This window comes from Podarcis muralis, chromosome Z (assembly GCF_964188315.1).
Source record: "Podarcis muralis chromosome Z, rPodMur119.hap1.1, whole genome shotgun sequence".
Classification (NCBI taxonomy): Eukaryota; Metazoa; Chordata; class Lepidosauria; order Squamata; family Lacertidae; genus Podarcis; species Podarcis muralis.
The window spans coordinates 29497014-29516032 of record NC_135673.1 but is presented as its reverse complement, the minus strand read 5'-3'; the positions used below and the strand labels follow the sequence as shown (position 1 = coordinate 29516032).

The following is a 19019-nucleotide window of genomic DNA, read 5'->3' as shown; positions in this document are numbered from 1 at the left end:
GTAATCAGTTGGAGAACTGTATTGTAAAATTTGGAGTAGCACTGATTTTGAAGGATGGATGAGTTTTGGTTGGTTATTATTTCAAAAAGGATGAATTAGGGAAAATGCGGTCTTAATCAAATTTCTCTCCTGTCCTTTCTTGGGGGTAACCTATTAGACGGCACATGCCAGGGGTGGGTGCCACACTTTTTTCTTTTGCCCTCTCTCCCCATTTCCCCTCCTTGAACCATCATGAAATTAGAGCAAAGGCTACATGAGCTCATCTCCACGATAACGTTTACTCTACTTTCACAAATCAGTTTAATGCACAGTTTATCTGTAATATCTGAATGAAGCAAGACTGGCAATGAATATATTACCTGGATTTCCAAACACACACCTAGCTTTATGGATATATATATATAAAAGGAAACAGAAGCACCACAGTAATATGGAACTTCTCTTTTCCTTGCTTGCTTATCTCCAGAGTTGTAAGCACTTCCCTTAAAGCATAAGGACTGGAGGGTGGTAAATTAAATTTAACATCTTTATGCACCCTCTTGCCCAGCTTGTTCAGAGTTTTGGGTTGGGCTGTCATCAGTACTCAACTTTATCTGTTGATGGACGGCCATCCTAACAGCCCCAGACACATTGACCAGATGTTTGGAAGCTGTGGCTAGATGGGCGTGTGGGAGTCGGTTGAAGTTAAATCCTTCAAAGACAGAGGTCCTCTGGCTGCGAAGGGGCAACATGGAGTTGGGGGCCAACTCCCATCTCTTGCAGGGGTGCAATTAGTGCCAGCGCCTTCTGTCAAGAGTCTGGGAGTAACCTTTGACGCCTTTCTTTCTATGGAGGTGCAGGTTGCAGCCATAGCAAAGGTGGCATTTTCCCACCTTCGTCATGCTAAGCAGCTGGTCCCTTACCTCTCCCACCCTGATCTTGCCACTGTGATCCATGCGACAGTCACCTCCAGACTCTATTATTGTATTTCGCTCAACGTGGGGCTGCCCGTGAAGCTGACCCAGAAACTCCAACGGGTGCAGAATGCCATGGCATGGCTCCTTATGGGGTCCTTGCCACAGGATCACATTCATCCAGTGCTACACCAGCTGCACTGGCTCCTGGTGGAGTACAGGGTTAGGTTTAAGGTGCTGGTTTTAACCTTTAAAGCCCTATACAGCCTAAGGACATACATACGGGACTGCCTCTTCTGGTATGCCCCCATGGAGGACTTTACGGTCTGCAAATAATAACACCTTGGAGGTCCCGGGCCCCAAGGAGGTTAGACTGGCCTTGACCAGGGCCAGGGCCAGGGCCTTTTCGGCCCTGGCAAAAGGCACTGGCCCCAGCCTGGTGGAACACTCTCTCGCAAGAGACTAGGGCCCTGCGGGACTTGACATCTTTCCGCACTTGATTGTAAAAAACAAAAACAAAAACAAAACCCAAAGCAATTTACAAAAATATGAAACAATAAATTGAATAAAAAATTACAACTATGAAACATAATAAAGTAATAAAATACTTAAAGTAGATTAAAATTGCCTCAACTTACTAAGCATCTGGGTAGCCTTGTCTAAACAAGAATGTTTTTAGGAGGTGCCAAAAAGAGGACAGTGAAGGAGCTTGCTTGATTTCAATAGACAAGGAGTTCCAAAGTAGTACAGTGGTACCTTGGTACTCAGTGGCGTAGCGTGGGTTGTCAGCACCCGGGGCAAGGCAAGTAATTTGCACCCCCTAACCCGTGGATTTGCGCCCCCTAACCCTAACCCCCAGATGTTGCGCCCGGTGCAGCCGGCCCCCCCTGCACCCCCACGCTACGCCACTGTTGGTACTCAAACACCTTGGTTTCCAAACGCCAAAAACCTGGAAGTAAGTGTTCCGGTTTTCAAAGGTTTTTCAGAAGCTGAACATCTGATTCAGCTTTGGGCTAATGTTTTCGGGGTTCCTGCACCAATCACAAGCTGCACCTTGGTTTTCAAACATTTCGGAAGTCAAACAGACTTCCGGAATGGATTAAATTTGGCACTTTTGTTTTTGCTATTTATTTTGCATTTCTGTTTTTGAGGCTTTTTCGGTTAATTTGTTTTTGTGACTGTGTGGAACCCAGTTCAGCTACTGATTTATTGATTGATTGTGTGACTGTGGAAATGGATAAAAGCTGCCTATCCAAACAATGACTATCATCAGTGCAGGTGAGAAAAAAATTTAATCTTAATTTTTATCATCTACAATACTGTCTTATTTATTTTATAATACAGTACATTGATTATTGCTTTCATTTTATGGATCAATGGCCTCATTATATAGTAAAAGTCATGTTAAATTGCTGTTTTAGGGGTTGTTTTTAAAAGTCTGGAATGGATTGATCCATTTTCAATTACTTTCTATGGCAAAGTGTACCTTGGTTTAGGAACGCTTTGGTTTTGGAACGGACTTCCAGAATGGATTAAGTTTGAGAACCAAGGTACCATTGTAGTGCCAATTCTGTTCACTGAGGCAGTTGAGTAGGCACATGTGGGGTAGTTGCTTGTTTACTTCAGACAAACAATTCTGTCCTCAAAAGGACAGACATACTCTTAGAATGTACCTTTAACCAAGCTAGACTATTGTCTTTTCTGGTTCAGTGTTGTCTACTCTGACTGGCAGTGGTTGCTCAGCATCTCAGGCAGATGCTGCTACCAGATCATTTGGCCTGGAGATGCATTGAAACTGGGACGTTTGACATGCAAAAGAGACTGAGCTACAATCTTGCATCTCCAGTAGGAAGTTTGTAATGGATGGGGAAGCAAAATTATTTCTCTGAGGTAATGCTGCCTTTAAAGTTAAGCACTTTGAAAAAAAGCAAGGGTTTGAATGGAAGAGTTAATCATGTGCTTGAATATTTTCATTAGAATCAATGAGACTGAAAAGTGCTGGATTGGGTCCCATATGCACAGAAGAAGAATAAGAGTTTGGATTTGATATCCCGCTTTATCACTACCCGACAGAGTCTCAAAGCAGCTAACATTCTCCTTTCCCTTCCTCCCCCCACAACAAACACTCTGTGAGGTGAGTGGGGCTGAGAGACTTCAAGGAAGTGTGACTGGCCCAAGGTCACCCAGCAGCTGCATGTGGAGGAGCGGAGACGCAAACCCAGTTCATGTTCAGTAGTCTTTAAAAATGCTTTGGGGAAACTTGCTTCCTAGCATGCGTTGAAGCCAAAATTTTATGTGAAACTATGGAAGCATGTGGCAAGCCATAGCCAGTGCCAGATTAACAAATAGGCAGAGTAGGCCCTGACCTATGGGCCCCCACGCCTTTTAGGGTTCCTGTGACAATGGATCCAAATAATATTGACTTGATCTTGAAAGAATTTGACTCAGAAACCTACATCACCTACATCACTGTGAGGGGGTCCCTGAGATTTTGACTGCCTGGGGGCCTCCAGAAGGTTTAATCCTACACTGGCCATAAGTTGTGAGGTGGTGAATGATTAGCTAAATTGTTCTGAGAATCGATACTTAGCAATAAGTGAAAGTCAAGAGAGAGGATATGAACCGACTCAGACTCTGCATTCATAATCTGAGGTCCTTCTTCGTGTGCCTCCTCCACAAGCGGTCTGGAGGGTGCCAACACAGGAACGGGCCTTTTCTGCAGTGGCTCCCAATTTGTGGAGTGTTCTCCCCAGGGAGGGTCATCTGGCACCTTCGATATATATCTTTAGGCATCAGGCAAAAACATTCATTTTCATCCAGGCCATTGTCTGAATAATATTCTACTGTCTTTTAAATTTGTTTGTGGGAGGGGTATGTTATTGTTTTGTTGTTTTAACTATTTATTTTTGCTTTTACTATGCATTTTTATCTTGCAAACTGCTGCGAGATCTTATGGTGAAGGGCGGTAAATAAATCAAATAAATAAATCTAATAGTCTTGTTAGGAATGTTTATGGGAGCTACTTGGGTATGAAGAGTTCTTGGTGAGTACTTGCCAATCTAGATGCTCCATTGATTTTTTTCCCCTTCAGCTGGATGTTTTGGTCAGGAAGTTGCAAAGTACAAATCATCAGTTTATCTGGTACATTATATTGTCACATCAGCTGATAGGACATTATGATGCAATGATTTCAGTGTTTCTTTTCAGCCTATCACTTGAATCTCTCTCAAACTGGCTAGACAAGTGTTTGGAGACCCCTCTGGGACAGAGATGACTTGGCCATGGTACTCCATGCTCTGGTAATTTCCCGGCTGGATTGTTGCAGTGTGGTCTGTGTGGGGCTGCCCTTGAAGACTCATAAACTTGTGACTGTCAGATTATGCACTAGTTAATTATATGTATGATATTAGTCAGGATAATCTATATGAATTCTCCACAATTCACTAGATGTAGAAACCCTCATTTTGTGGGTAAAGGTAAAGGATCCCTGGACGGTTAAGTCTAGTCAAAGGCGACTATGGGGTGTGGCGCTCATCTCTACTTTCAAGCCAAGGGAGCCGGTGTTTGTCCACAGACAGTTTTCTGGGTCATGTGGCCAACATGACTAAACCGTTTCTGGCACATGGAGGACTGTGATGGAAACCAGAGAGCACAGAAATGCCATTTAGCTTCCCGTCGCAGCAGTACCTATTTATGTACTTGCGCTGGTGTGCTTTTGAACTGCTAGGTTGGCAGGAGCTGGGAAAGAGCAACAGGAGCTCACCCTGTCATGAGGATTTGCTGACCTTGCAATTGGCAAGCCCAAAAGGCTCAGTCGTTTAGACCACAGCGCTGCCCGTATCCCTCATTATGGAACACTGTGCCAAATATACTGGTGCGGGGAGGAGGAAATGGTGAAGTAAGGGCCTTATCAGTAGGCACTTTGCTGAGTGTGGACCCATTCAAACCTGGAGCCAACCCTGAACATAGCTCCTCAGTTAATTTATACTATTCTTTAAATGCATTATGGCTTAATCACCCCCACCCCACCTCCCCCAAAATCCACAGAGTGGAAACATTAGAAAGGAAAAGAAAAAGAAGAGGAAGCAAGGATGCAAAAATTAAGAGAAATGTTAACATATGTGATAAATTCGCAAAGGAATTTACACTGTGTGCAGAGTACCTCTTCCTGGGCACAGTTGTTAGAATATGATAGTTTGAATTCCAAAGTCTTGCAAGGTGAGCCCCAAAAGTGTGATCATCACTTAGCAACAGAGCTGTGGCAAAGAATGCCTTGATCTCACTTGATTAGCACCTTGGAAACAGCCTCATTGAAGAGGCAGTGTCATTGTCACTGCAAGGAACAACAGCTTTCCCCAAAGCTAGGAGAGCTCTTTCCATACAGTAGCAACAGTATGCATGAGGACCAAAGAGCTCTATGGCCTGCCAGCCATTGTTATTAAACTCCTCCAAGCACCACACACATCTCCTCAAAAGGAGGAGGTTTGGCAGAGCTTTGGCCTGGTGTGTGTGGCCAATCTCACCTGGAGTGTTGCAGGAGTGCATGGGAATCTGCCTCATGTCAGATCAGATGCAGGCGGCAGTCTACACCTATGTTTGGATGCTGGGCACCATTTTGAATCAAGGTGGCAGACTAAAATATGACATTGGTGTGACTTTGCCTATTTTTTGGTGCAACAGATTGAAAATCGGGTGGTGATAGATGCTTGTGCCTGATATCCCCCATCAAGCTTTCTCCTTGTGTTTATTTTCAAGCCCTGGAGAACGTGGGCCCAGGGTACCCCAAGGATTGCCTGAACCCTTATTTCCCAGCTCATTCACTGAGATCATTTGCAGGAATGTTTTTGGTCATTCCCTGAGTAGCTGGGGCTTGTTTGACAACAAGAACTCGAGGCTGCAGTGCCATTGGCCCAGTCCTGTGGAACACCATACCAATGGAGATTCAGTGGCCATTTTTTGTGCTAACTTTTAAAAGCATGTGGAAAACTTTTCTATTCTGCCAGGCCTATGGAGGTTTGTTTTTAGTTTCTTTTTTGCTTTTAACATTTTTTTTTTTTTACTTTTTATGATTTTATTGTTTGGATACCCACCCACCCACAACAAACAAACAAACAAACAAACAAACAAACAAACAAACTGCACTGGTGTGACACACCCTCCAACATTTCACTAATGAAAATTGGGATGTCCCATTCCATAATGATTTTACTATTTATACCCCACACATCTTATTGGGTTGCGCCAGCACTCTAAACAACTTCCATCATACATAAAAACACAATAAAACATTAAACATAAAAAAAACCTTCATTATACAGGATTGCCTTGCATTATACAGGCAGCCCTGTTCAGGGAAGTTTTTAATATTTAACGCTGTACTGTTTTTAATCACTTGATTGGGAGCTGCCCAGAGTGGCTGGGGAAACTCAGCCAGATGGGTGGGGTATAAATAAATTATTATTATTATTATTATTATTATTATTATTATTATTATTATTATTGCCTTGAGACAGCTCAGGGGTGGGATAACTCCATCCCCTCCAACATTTCTCCAATGAAAATACGGACATCCTAAGGAAAAGCGGGACATTCTGGGATCAAATCAGAAACAGGGATGGCTTCTCTAAATCAGGGACGACCCTGGAAAATAGGGACACCTGGAGGGTCTGATGTGAATACATCTGCATAGACACCATCTTCCAGTTTTGTGTGATTTTGCTTTATTTGGTGTCACAGATCCAAACTGCACCCACTGATTTGGGTGAGTCTTAAGGTATTGCTTCCCAGCTCAGCACTAGCGTTCCGAAGATGGTCTTCATCTATATTTTGGACACCAGACGCCATTTTGAATTAAGATGTTGAATCAAAATGTGACTTTGGTAAGACTTTGCCCAATTTGGTGAGATGGTTACAAACAGGCTTTCCCAAATTGGAGGATAGGGGTTTTTTTGCATATGGTTTGCTACTGGGTGAACTGAGGTCGCATCAACGTGTGCACATGTGCACAGCCCCCAAACCTCACAAATTGCACTCTCCATTTAAAATTGTAATAAAGTGCCATTTTGATAGATTAGATTAACAGCTGTTATTAGCAGCAATAATTTGCCATAATACCAAAAATAATGATAATTGTGGGTCTTGGAAGTGAAGGAAAAAAGCATTTTTTATATAAGCCATAAATACCTAAGAAAAATGTGCAAGCTAAGCACCCTTTCCTCCTCAGATCAGTTGGGAGGCAATATTAAACCTTTCTTGGAAGATTTTCTTGCCACATTTTAATTACCTGTCCTGTTTGTTTATATTCAGTTACATTTTTCTGAAGGTGCAAAGTTTTCTTTTAAAAAAACCCCAAACACCTTGGTATTTAGGAAAATCCAAAGCTGGGGTGATGCATGCTCAGGTGCTAATTTATTTGCATCAATTAATTCCAGGCCCCTGATGTAAACCAATTAGTATTCAACCCTTAATGGAGTCATTATCTGTCAGATTAGCTTTCCGAAATGCTTGTCACCGTTACAGGACTAGGCGGCAGAACTTTGCTAATAAAACTAGCAGAATTAATGGAGTGAACAGCAGAGATAATGACTTAATGTGGAACATACAGTATAGACGAGGGGACTGATCAATGGCATTCTCAAAATAAAGATGTCAGAGAAGTAGCTACAGTATTCTTAAAAAAACAAAAGCAAAACTCAACAACACCAAAAACCAAGGGAGTGTGTGGGAATTGAACAATACTACTCACACACATTCAAGAGGATATTATTGTCTTTGCAATGGTACAAAGCATAGTAAGTATATTTCCTCCTTTTGCCCCTTATATAATGATTGCAGGGAGTCTTTTCCCAGACCTTCCTGGAGATGCTGGGGTTTGAACCTGCAGCCTTCTGCATGCAAAACAGATGCTCTACCACTGAGCCACATTTCCTTCCCTGATCTCTCTGGTGTAGATTTGACTCTCAGTGCCATTGGCTGCAGGCACCTATGAGTGTGTGCAATCAGCCCAAGACATGGTGTACATGGTGCTGGTCATCCACTCCAGATTTGTGTAGGGTTTAGTCCGTAGCCTTTTTCTCCTGAAGATATCCTGCTTTCACTTAGGTTTCTGGGGCTCTCTGCTATGAAAATAATGGGCATTCCAACATAATGAAGCTTTGTCTTCTTCCAAAGTCGTAGATTCACAAAAGGAATATTTTTTTAAAGGATTTTTAAAAGACAAAATAAAAAAGAAATCCTGTTTTCACATTTTCCAAAATCAACGAGTGTCATTACATCTCATAAATTAAAGAATTAAAACAATGCAGTCATCATCACACCAATCTGGTATTGAATTAGAGAGCAAAAAAGTGTAAGAGTCGCTATTCCAGGGAGGAGATTTTCGGTGCTGGGATCTCTTTTATTTTACCCGTGGACTGCCATCTGTCCAGATTTTAATTTGCTCTGAACTAATTTTAAGGTGTATTTTAATTAATTGATTGCCTGTTTTTATGTTCTTATGTTCTTGTATACTGTGTTAGTTTTATGATGTTAGCCGCCCTGAGCCTGGCTCTGGCTGGGGAGGGCAGAGTACAAATAAAAAATTATTATTTATTATTATTTAATCCTCATCTTTGAGAAAACGCGCTTTCTACTGAATTCAAATCTAAAAAAGAAATTCCTATTCTCACCTATGGAACAGTAATGATCCCCTCTTCTCCCTCAACAACTCTTCTCAAGATTCAGAATTTCCCCACAAATAATAAAGAACTCTGCTTCTTTGTTATCCCTCACTTCCTTTTCCATTCATTGGATTGCCAGCTGTAAGTCAAAAGTTGGCTATGAGATAAATAATTATCTATACTGAGAATGTGCAAAGGATTTCAGTGGTGAAGACATTAGAAGCAATTGGATGAGTTTCTCTACTCTTACAGAGGGGTGGAGCGGGCAGAGGTGTCTCTGGTTTCCTCTAGTGATATGAGCGAAATTTAGTCCAGTTCACTTTTTTTATGCATAGTGACCTAAATTTGCAGTTCCCAAAAGAATACATGGGTGGAAGTACAGGTAATACTTGAAATTTACACTTCAAATTCTGCACTGTAGTCTTCCAACAAAATTAAGCGTGCAAAAATTTCTATAAGTGAAAAATGTGCACTGAGATAACTATTGATTTTCTTGTAAGTCCCTGCCATTTTAAATGACAATTGTGGTAACCTTTTTTAAAAAAATTGTTTATTATAGATTTTCTTGGGTTACAAAAGTACATACAGTAGGTAAAGGGACTCCTGACTATTAGGTCCAGTTGCAGATGACTCTGGGGTTGCGGCGCTCATCTCGCTTTACTGGCCGAGGGAGCCGGCATACAGCTTCTGGGTCATGTGGCCAGCATGACTAAGCCGCTTCTGGAGAACCAGAGCAGCGCACGGAAACGCCGTTTACCTTCCCGCCAGAGCGGTACCTATTTATCTACTTGCACTTTGATGTGCTTTTGAACTGCTAGGTTGGCAGGAGCAGGGACCGAGCAACGGGAGCTCATCCCGACACGGGGATTCGAACCACCAACTTTCTGATCGGCAAGTCCTAGGCTCTGTGGTTTAGACCACAGTGCCACCCGCGCCCCAGACAAAAGTACATACATCCTCTCTATTTTCAGATCATAAAGTCATTTCTACGTATCAGTTGAAGTCAAGATTGGGAAAATGAAAAGCTGAACAAATCTGAAACTCAGTGGCATGCAGTGAAAATTTTCATAGGTTTGTGAGGGCGATTGGGGTCATGCATGAGCTTTGCACCTCTCTCCCTAAGCTTCCTGGGCTATGGAAAGGAGGTGCCAGGGGAACATTTAGGGAACTAGCCACTAACTAAGGGACTAGGCCTAGTCCACTATCCACAAGGTACTGCTGAAACTGAGGTTCACCCATTGCTTGCTGCTACTGGTTCATTTTTGTTTTTTAAGGGAAGGAAAAACTGGCTTCTGAATTTGGGTGATTTGGAGCGCAGATGCACAAAGGAAGAAAATGTTCAACCGTTCCTCACCTGCCATTTTCTTGCTCCAAATCACACCTTCCCTATAAGGCTCAAAATATGTGTTTCTGAGGGCAAATGCGAAAGAAAGAGAAAAGGCTACTGGGATGATTCAAAACAGGAAGACGGAGGATGGCAGAATGGCTTAAGCATCCCTTCCTTGCCCACCACTTTTTGCTCCTCATAACCCCCCTCAAAATGTGCTTTCTTCCTCTTTCAAAAGGGCCATTGGGTTACAGTTACATGCATTTTCATGTAACACATATTTTGCAGCTTTCTTTTTGTTGTTTTCCAGTTATCTCCAGCTTCACTTCAGAGGCCAGGAGGGGGTGCTATTGGAATGCCATGTGCCTGGATTTTCTGCTAAGTCAGTTCCTTTTCTTTTTAAGTTACCTTGTAATTTTTATACTCACAATTAAATTTTGTGACTTGAGAAGGGGATGGCGACAGCTGCATTGCAAATGTGAATTTATGGTGTTTGCCTGCTATTTTTTTTTAATAAGCAGTAATAAATGATTCAAAGTTTTGAGTTTATGAAAGATAATTTATGTTCTATTAGTATTAGTTGTTGGCATCCGTCTGTCTTGAGAGACAATGGAATGTGTCTTGGGGGGAGAAGTCAAACTACTGGAGAATCACAGCACCTGCTGTGCCTGCAGAGACCAGTAACTCATAATTTCTGCCTCCCATGTTGCTTGTGCTCCATTAGCAGCACCGAAGTGACCTCTCTGGCTTGCAAGCCTAGGGAGTATGTATGGAAGTCCTGGGCTGCCCAGACAAGACACACACACCCTGGCCTGGCCTCACTAATATGGTCCAAAGAAAAGCAGAGCTATATGTTTGGCACCAGCTTGGCTGCAGGAGTTGCCAGAAGGAGACGTACAAGGTGCCACCCAACAGTCTTAGGGACTCCACTCCAGACGCGGGTGGCGCTGTCTAGACAGAGCCTAGGACTTGCCGATCAGAAGGTCAGCAGTTCAAATCCCCACGATGGGGTGAGCTCCCGTTGCTCGGTCCCTGCTCCTGCCAACCTAGCAGTTCGAAAGCACGTCAAAGTGCAAGTAGATAAATAGGTACCGTTCCGGTGGGAAGGTAAATGGCGTTTCCGTGCACTGCTCTGGTTCGCCAGAAGTGGCTTAGTCATGCTAAGATTTTACAGTACAGAAACCACCTTCTTGACCATTGGACCCACTATTGGTCTCATCTCCTCAATCCACCAGAGCCTGTCGTCGCATGCAGGGGAAGTTGCTAACTCACTGAGGATTTGAGACCCATTGACTACCCACACCTGGTTTAGCTAGCCACTCAAAGCCGCTCCCAGGGTACGTGGCCACTGTCACATGCTGACAGCTTCTAGTGTTATTAATTTTATTCTGGAGCATGCTTGTAGGCCAGTAGGTTCAGGAAGGATATTTTGTTTCTCTCCTAAGTTCTTTGATTCCCCATCTTACTCTTAAGAGGTGGTCAGCTATTGTATTCTTGGAGTCCAGTGATCTAGTAGCTAATGCTGCAGGAACTGGTTGTGTATTTTGCTGCAGAACCACATCTCTTCCAGAGTGGTCAGGCTCTAAAATAAAGCCACTTCTCTGTGTGTGGATGTAGGTATCTGCCTTACATTGACTCAGCCTATTTGTTCACCTAAGTGGGTAGATAGATTTTAGCCCAAAATTCTCTACTACTATGAGTGGTTGTGACTCCACAGGGTTTCAGCGAGAGAGAGGTGTTTTCAATTACCTGCCACCTGGGAAACTCAACTGAAGATGTCAGGATCTGATCCTGGGACTTCCTGAATGCAAAGCATGAGCTATAGCATTGCCCCAATTTCAACTGTGGTCCATCAAGCTCACCATTGTCCAACAGATGTTGCTGGACTCCAACTTCCAGCAGCCTCAGCCAGCATGGCCACTGGTCAGGTATGAGGGGAGTTATAATCTAACCATATCCAGAAGGCAATAAGGTCCTTATGACTGGTCTGCACTGGTGGACAGTGGTTCTCTAGGGCTTTAGAAAGGAGTCTTTTCCAGCGCTACCTGGATATGCCAGAGATTGAACCTCGGATCTTCTGCATGCAAAGCAGATGCTCTACCAAAGAGCTATATCCCCTTTCTAATGGAATTGTGATGAACACATGAAGCTGCCTTCTTCTGAGTCAGACTAAGGGCCCATGCAGCTCAGCAATGTCTATGCTGACTGGCATTAGTTCTCCAGGCTTAGAAACAGCAGTTTTTTTAAGCCGTACTTGGAGATCCTATGTGCTCTACGACAGAGCTATGCTCATTCCTCTGAACATAGAAAGAAGCCTTGTTTTTAGGCAGACCAATGGCCCATCATCAGTATTGTCTACATTGACTGGCACCGCCTCTCTGGGGTTTCAGGCAGGTCCTACTTGAAGATGCCCAGGAATCTAGAACCCTTTGCATGCAAAGAAGGTGTTCTGCCCTTCCTCATGAAGGAATGCCCACCCAGCCCAGCATTCTCTACTCTGCTTGGCATTACTTCTCTATGGTCTCAGACACAAAGATCTATATATGCAAGAACAACTGTGGCCTATATATATATATATATATATATATATATATATATATATATATGCAGAATGGTATTCTTGCACTTCAGTGTGAAGGAACCAATTAATTATGTAGCATGTTGCTTTTGAAAATTGAGCAACTGGAACTGAATGTGTTGGGAAATGGAGTTGCCCTTTTTGAGTATGAGACCAGTTGGGTCTTGGGGAGGGGTCATGGCATGCAATGCACTCGAGGCGTGCCTCCCATAAATCACAACACTGGAGTGCCGAGTTTTGCGTTAATCCTTCCTTACGTGTAGAAGTGCTGTCTCTGCAGCTTGTGATAAGGCAGAGGAAATTAAATTGTTTTCCTGTGTGCATGGCACAGCAAGGTGCTTACGCAACTTTTTAATAAAACACCAGCGCTGCTATGGCGATGGTGGCGGCTAATTTAATGCCAGTTAGAATTTCTCCCCTTAAACTTGATTGCTTTCCAAACTATGCAGAGGCCTGAAATGTCCAGCTTTTTGATGCGCTGATACTCGTATGGCCAGTCAACGAAGGAAGATTATGGAGAGGCAAGAAGCTATAACGCTCGCTCACTATACATGGAATGAGTGCAATTTAGAATGGGCCACAGCTTGTGTACTTTTAAAATTCCTGGAGGAGGGAGGGGGAAATAACCTGACTGTTGGTAAAAAACAATCGGGCACAATCAAGCCTCAATTCTGATTCAAATCTTCGTGTCTATTTCAGTGCATTTGTGGAGCTCCTATGTATGCAGGCTTTTCCCATTCACTTCAATGGCATGTAATTAAAAATGGTCATCCATCCTCTGCTTTAAAACCTCCAGTGAAGGAGAGTCCATAGCCTCCTGAGGGAGTCCATTCTACTGTCTAACAGCTCTTACTTTTATGAAGTTCTTCCTGATGTTTAGTTGGAATCTCCATTTTTGAAGTCATTTGTCTAGGTCCTACCCTCTGGAGTAGGTGAAAACAAGCTTGCTCAATCTTCCACGTGACAACCCTTCAGATATATGAAGCTGGCAATCACACCTCCTCTCAGTCTCCTCTGTACCAGGCTAAACATACCCAAATCCCTCAACTATTCCTCATAAGGCTTGGTTTCCATACCCATGATCATCCTGATCATCCTCTGAGCATTTTCCAACTTGACAATATCTGTCTTAAACTGTGGTGCCCAGAACTGGACACAATACTCCAGGTGAAATAAGGAGCTAATCTGAGGCTGCACCCTAAACACACTTTCAAGGTAATAAGCTCCATTGAGTACTTTCAGTCTGTCTTTGAATAAACATAGGGATGGGGGAGAATTTCATTTCACTTCATATTTCATGGCAAACCTAACTGGTTTTATGTTTCCAAAACAATTTGTGAATCAAAACACAGCCATCCTTCAAAATTTACACATTCATGAATTGTGCAATGCACTTCTCCAGTCAAGTGATCAGTATACATTGGTTAAAGCGTCTTTCAAAATGAACATATTGGTGAAAACAATATACCATTATTTTAGGGTTAATGACACTGCAGACATGATTATGTTAGGGGAAATCACATACAAACAAATATATATTAGGAGAAATTTGCACTAAGATGCCCCCCCCCATATTGTACAGAAGGGGAATAGCTCAGTCAGTAGAACATGAGACTCTTACTCAGGGTCTGGGGTTCAAACCCCACGTTGGGCAAAAGATAGCAGGCGGTTGGGCTAGATGGCCCTCATGGTCCCTTCCAACTCTAAGATTCTATGAAATCCTTGCTGAATTGGAGACATCATACCGTGGTACTTTGGTTCTCAAACTTAATCCGTTCTGGAAGTACGTTCCAAAACCAAAGCGTTCCAAAACCAAGGCACACTTTCTCATAGAAAGTAATGCAAAATGAATTAATCCATTACAGACTTTTAAAAACAACCCCTAAAACAGACATTTAACATGAATTTTACTATCTAATGAGGCCATTGATCCATAAAATGAAAGCAATAAACAATATACTGTACTGTAAAATCAATAAAACAGTACTGTAGAATAGATGATAAAAATGAAAATGTAATTTTTTCTTACCTGGACTGATGATAGTCATTGTTTAGATGGGGGGTGGGGGGGTCGGGGTTCCCTTCCAGAATCACAACTGGTGAGTCCTCTCCTGCCATGCCTTCCCTTGCTTTTTTTACACCACTGACACCTGGTTCAGACCCGCTGATTCTTTTCCTCACCCAAAAACTTTCAATTGAGACTTGCTTTTGCCAATGTTTTAAAATTTGCCTAAAGTGAGACATATCATTATCATTGAAAGTGTTAGTGGCATGACTTACAGCAGCTTTATCAGGGTGATATTTTTCAACAAAAGTTTGCACTTCAGTCCATTTTGCAAACATTTCTTTGATCATTGCAGTAGACACACTTTCTCTGCTCTGCTCCTCCAAAGATATTTCCTCAGTTGCCACCTGTTGCTGCTCCTTCAGATTGTTTCAAAGTTCTTCTGTGGTGAGCTCAGTTTTGTGGTCCTCCACTAACTCCGCATAATCACTACTCACTTCCAAGCCCATGGACTTTCCCATAGGCACCATATCACCAACAATAGGTGACTCCTCTTCAACAACCTCACATACACGTTCTGGGACACCTTCTGGCCACAGTGTCTTCCATGCTGACTTCAGTGTTCTCTGAGTCACATCCCTCCATGCTTTGTCTATGATATGTAAGCAATGTAGGATATTGAAATGTTTCTTCCAGAACTCTCTGAGGGTTAGCTCCATGTCTGAGGTCACCTCAAAGCACCTTTGGAACAATGCTTTAGTGTAAAGCTTCTTAAAATTAGATATGGCCTGCTGGTCCATGGGCTGGATGAGAGAAGTCGTGTTGGGGGAAAGAACTTTACACTGATGAAGCCAGACTCTTCCAACAACTCACCCTCCAATCCTGGGGGGTGACCTGGAGCATTATCCATAAGAAGCAGGCACTTCATTGGGAGATTTTTGTCTTGGGGTATTTTATCATACTTGGCCTGAACACTTCATGAACCCACTGAATAAAAAATTGCCTTGTTACCCAAGCTCTGCTGTTTGCTCTCCACATCACATGCAATTTGCTTTTTATGACATTGTTTTTCTTAAATACCCTGGGGTTCTCAGAATGGTAGACTAGCAAAAGCTTCAACTTAAAATCTCCACTTGCATTCGCACAAAATAAAAGTGTCAGCCTTTCTTTCATGGCAATGCTTTCTCCTCCTTTGTTATGTAGATCCTCCATGGCATTTTTCTTCCAAAAGAGGCCTGTCTTACCACAGTTGAAAACTTGTTGGGGAACGAAGCCCTGCGACTCAACATAATCTTTAAATTCCAAAATGAATCGGTCAGCGTCTAATTTGTTGGCACTGGCAGCTTCACCATTTCTCACCACACTGTGTATGCCACTTTCCCTCTTAAAATTATCAAACCACCCTCTACTTGCCCTGAAACTCTCACCCTCAGCACTTGCTCCAGGGGTATTTCTGATGAGGTCGGCATGCAAATGCAAAGCTTTTTCACAAATTATGCTCTCAGAAATGCTGTTACCTGCCAACTGTTTTTCAGTTATCCATATTAAAAGCTATTTTTCCACTTCTTCAATTGTCTGTGTTCGCTGCTTTGTGAGTGTTTTAACACCTTTTGCAACACTGGCTCCTTTAATGGCATCCTTATTTCTTAAGATGGTACAAATTGTGGATTTGGCCATACCAAACTGCATTGCCAGATCACTTACACGGACCCCACTTTCATGCTTGGAAATAATTTGCTTCTTTACCTCTATTGTAGCTCTATTAATGGTTCTCTTGGCTTTGCAGCTTTTATCCATTTCCGCAGTCACACAATCAATCAATCAGTAGCTGAACTGGGTTCCACACAGTCACAAAAGAAATAAACCAAAAAGCTGCAAAAAGAAAAATGCAAAAAATAGCAAAAACAAAAGCACCAAATATAAGTTCCAAATATTACCTCTGTGTTGCATGTGTGCTCAGGACTCAACAGCCGACAGACCTCAGCGTAGCACTCAGAACGGAAGCGTGGCACTCAAATCCGAAGCGGAACACTCAAATTCGAAGTGTGGCACTCACAACAGAAGCGTAACACTCAAATCCGAAGCGAAACACTCAAAACAGAAGCGTGGCACTCAGAATGGAAGTGCAACACTCAAATCCAAAGCGAAACACTCTAATCTAATCAAAAAGAGCATGTTCGGCTTCCGAAAAAAATGTTTGCAAACCGGAACACTTACTTCTGGGTTTGCAGCATTTGGGTTCCAAGTTGTTTGAGAACTAAGCTGTTCAAAAACCAAGGGAAATGTAGAAAACTGAATTTAAGATTGGAAAAATGAGAAGCTGAGAGAAACTGAAACTTACAGCTTTGCCCAGGCCTTGCTGTTTGCCACATGCTGTGCTCGTGGCAGAGATGATATCTGAACCTTATACTTCCTGGCTAGTATCTTATCCACTCTCTTACAGAACAAACGTTGGCTACAGCTCATAGTTAGCTTAACCTGAGCCCAGGTCTAGTTGACCTGCAAAGCAGCATGTTGCAGAAATTTTAAAAAAGACTGCAGAGGAGCAAAGTACTGGAGGCAGTATACCTTTGAATACCAGTTGCTGTGAATCACAAGTGGGAAAAGTGCTGTTGTGCTCATGTCCTGTTTTGAGGCTTCCCAAAGGCATCTGGCTAACCACTGTGAGAACAGGATGCTAGACTAGGGCTCTTCCTTTGTTCTTGAGAACATAAGAATATAAGAAGAGCCTGTGGCATCAGGCCAGTGACCCATCTAGTCCAGCATCCTGTTCTCACAGTGGTCAACCCAGTGGCCTATGGGAAGCCCACAAGCAGGACCTGAGTACAACAGTATTGTGTGAATATAATTTAAGTGTTATCTTAAATGCTATGCAAAATTAATTTAGGGCTACTGGGACAGACAAACAAGAATGTTTGTTTCCCCGTTTTTGGAAAGTGCAAAAGCCTGCTGTAACAGTCTTGGATGTCTGAGCATGTAGTGCACAGATGCCTGTGACCTGTAAGAAGAAATCAGAAATAGCTATTGGAAACTGCACACCATTTTTCTTTTCGCTGCTCTAGGAAAATGAGCTACATGTACTATAAAATGCAGGCTATGTCTTTCCTGATATTTCTACATTCATTACTGAACCCACAAACAATTCGTTATTGGTAATTAATATTAATTCCATCCATTTAATAGCTGGTATTATCAAGGGTAGGGAGATCGGTTTCCCAGTGTTAAATAATTTTTGCCAATTTGTCTTGCTCGGCTTGCTGCTTCCCTGATTTCCCAGTTGCTTCATATCTTCTCTATCTGCAGTCAATGAGCTGAGGGAATCAGAGCTTCTCCAAATCAATAGATCAGCAGCCAGCACAAGTAGAGAGATGCAGATTTGCTGGATGGTAATGTGAGATGGAGATACAGAAATATGCAAAGTGGAAATCAGCTTGACTTGGATTGCTAAGGCCAAACTGCAGGCTTCTTGTGATTCTTTTCTTTCACTTGCCTGTTCAACTCATAGTAAGCCAAGAGTTTCAGATCACAAGGACCATAGGTCAGTGATAGACCACATGCAAATAGTTCCAGGCTCAGTCACTGGCATTTCCAGGCAGAATGGTAAATGCCGCTCTCTGAGATGTTGGAGAACCACTGGCAGAGGAAGGGCTGCAGTTGAATAGTGCAGCATCCACTTGGCATGTGGAAAATCCCAGGTTCAGTTCCTGAGATCTCCAAGTGGGGCTGGGAATGCCCCTTGCCTGACACCTGTCACTTTCAAAAGTGCCAAGTGATGATTCTTTCTCTCTTCTGAGAAATCAGTCTTTTTAGAATGGCAGCAGCTACTTCCAGAACCAAACAGCCTATTTATATTAGGCAGGTGCCTTCACTGTACTGTTTTAGATGCCTGCTAAATGTGTTTCTGTTTAGCTAAGCCTTCCTGGACACATAACCCTGCTGTGTACTTTTGTTTTTAGAAGTGTGGATTTCAATATCTATCTTTTGATAATTTCCCCATGTCTACCATTTTAAAAAAATCTGTTTTTATTGATCTTTTGAATTAATATATTGTTCTGTTTTATATAAGCAGCTTTATAAAAAAAGTGGTAGATACATTTTGCAAAATAAAATAAAAATCAGTCACTCAGAACTTAATAAAAGAGCCAACTCCACTACAAGTCCAACTACAGCAGGCATTGATAAATGAGGATATGTTCTGTATCTTTTGAGACATCTCCAGTTTCTTACTGTCACAAAACTGATAGTGCAAGAGACAGTCTACTGTACTGCCATGTTTAACACAGCAGTTCCTTGGCAATTTGTACATCTGTGAGTGGTTCAGTTCTACACCATCATCTCCTTTTTTTAATATCATCAAAGACATGAATTAATATTGTCTATTTGGGGCACTCTTAATTTCAAATGCAGCTTTCGGGGAGGTGGGATTAATATCTTGTCATCTTCAGCTTTGGTTACTGTGTTTTCTGTGAGAAGAAGGGACTGTAATTTTAATGCCCAGCATAGACCATAAAGGACTATAAACATTTAATGGACCCATAAACATAGATTTTAACCTTTT

The 19019-nt window shown here is 42.4% G+C and overlaps 1 protein-coding gene across 6 annotated transcripts in view; it reads right to left on the bottom strand.

Moving 5' to 3' along the window:
* The window catches only part of LOC114589451 (uncharacterized), a 40066-nt gene extending 23219 nt beyond the window's left edge, over positions 1–16847 (bottom strand). For 3 of the 6 annotated variants that reach the window (XM_077922345.1, XM_077922347.1, XM_077922346.1), the window contains exons 1-2: positions 16399–16666; positions 14486–14686 (exon numbers count right to left, since the gene is read on the bottom strand). The gene's annotated coding sequence lies outside the window, so the exon portion shown is untranslated. The other 3 variants (XM_077922349.1, XM_077922350.1, XM_077922348.1) reach the window with 3 other exon arrangements.
* Between the last annotated feature and the right edge of the window lie 2172 nt (positions 16848–19019).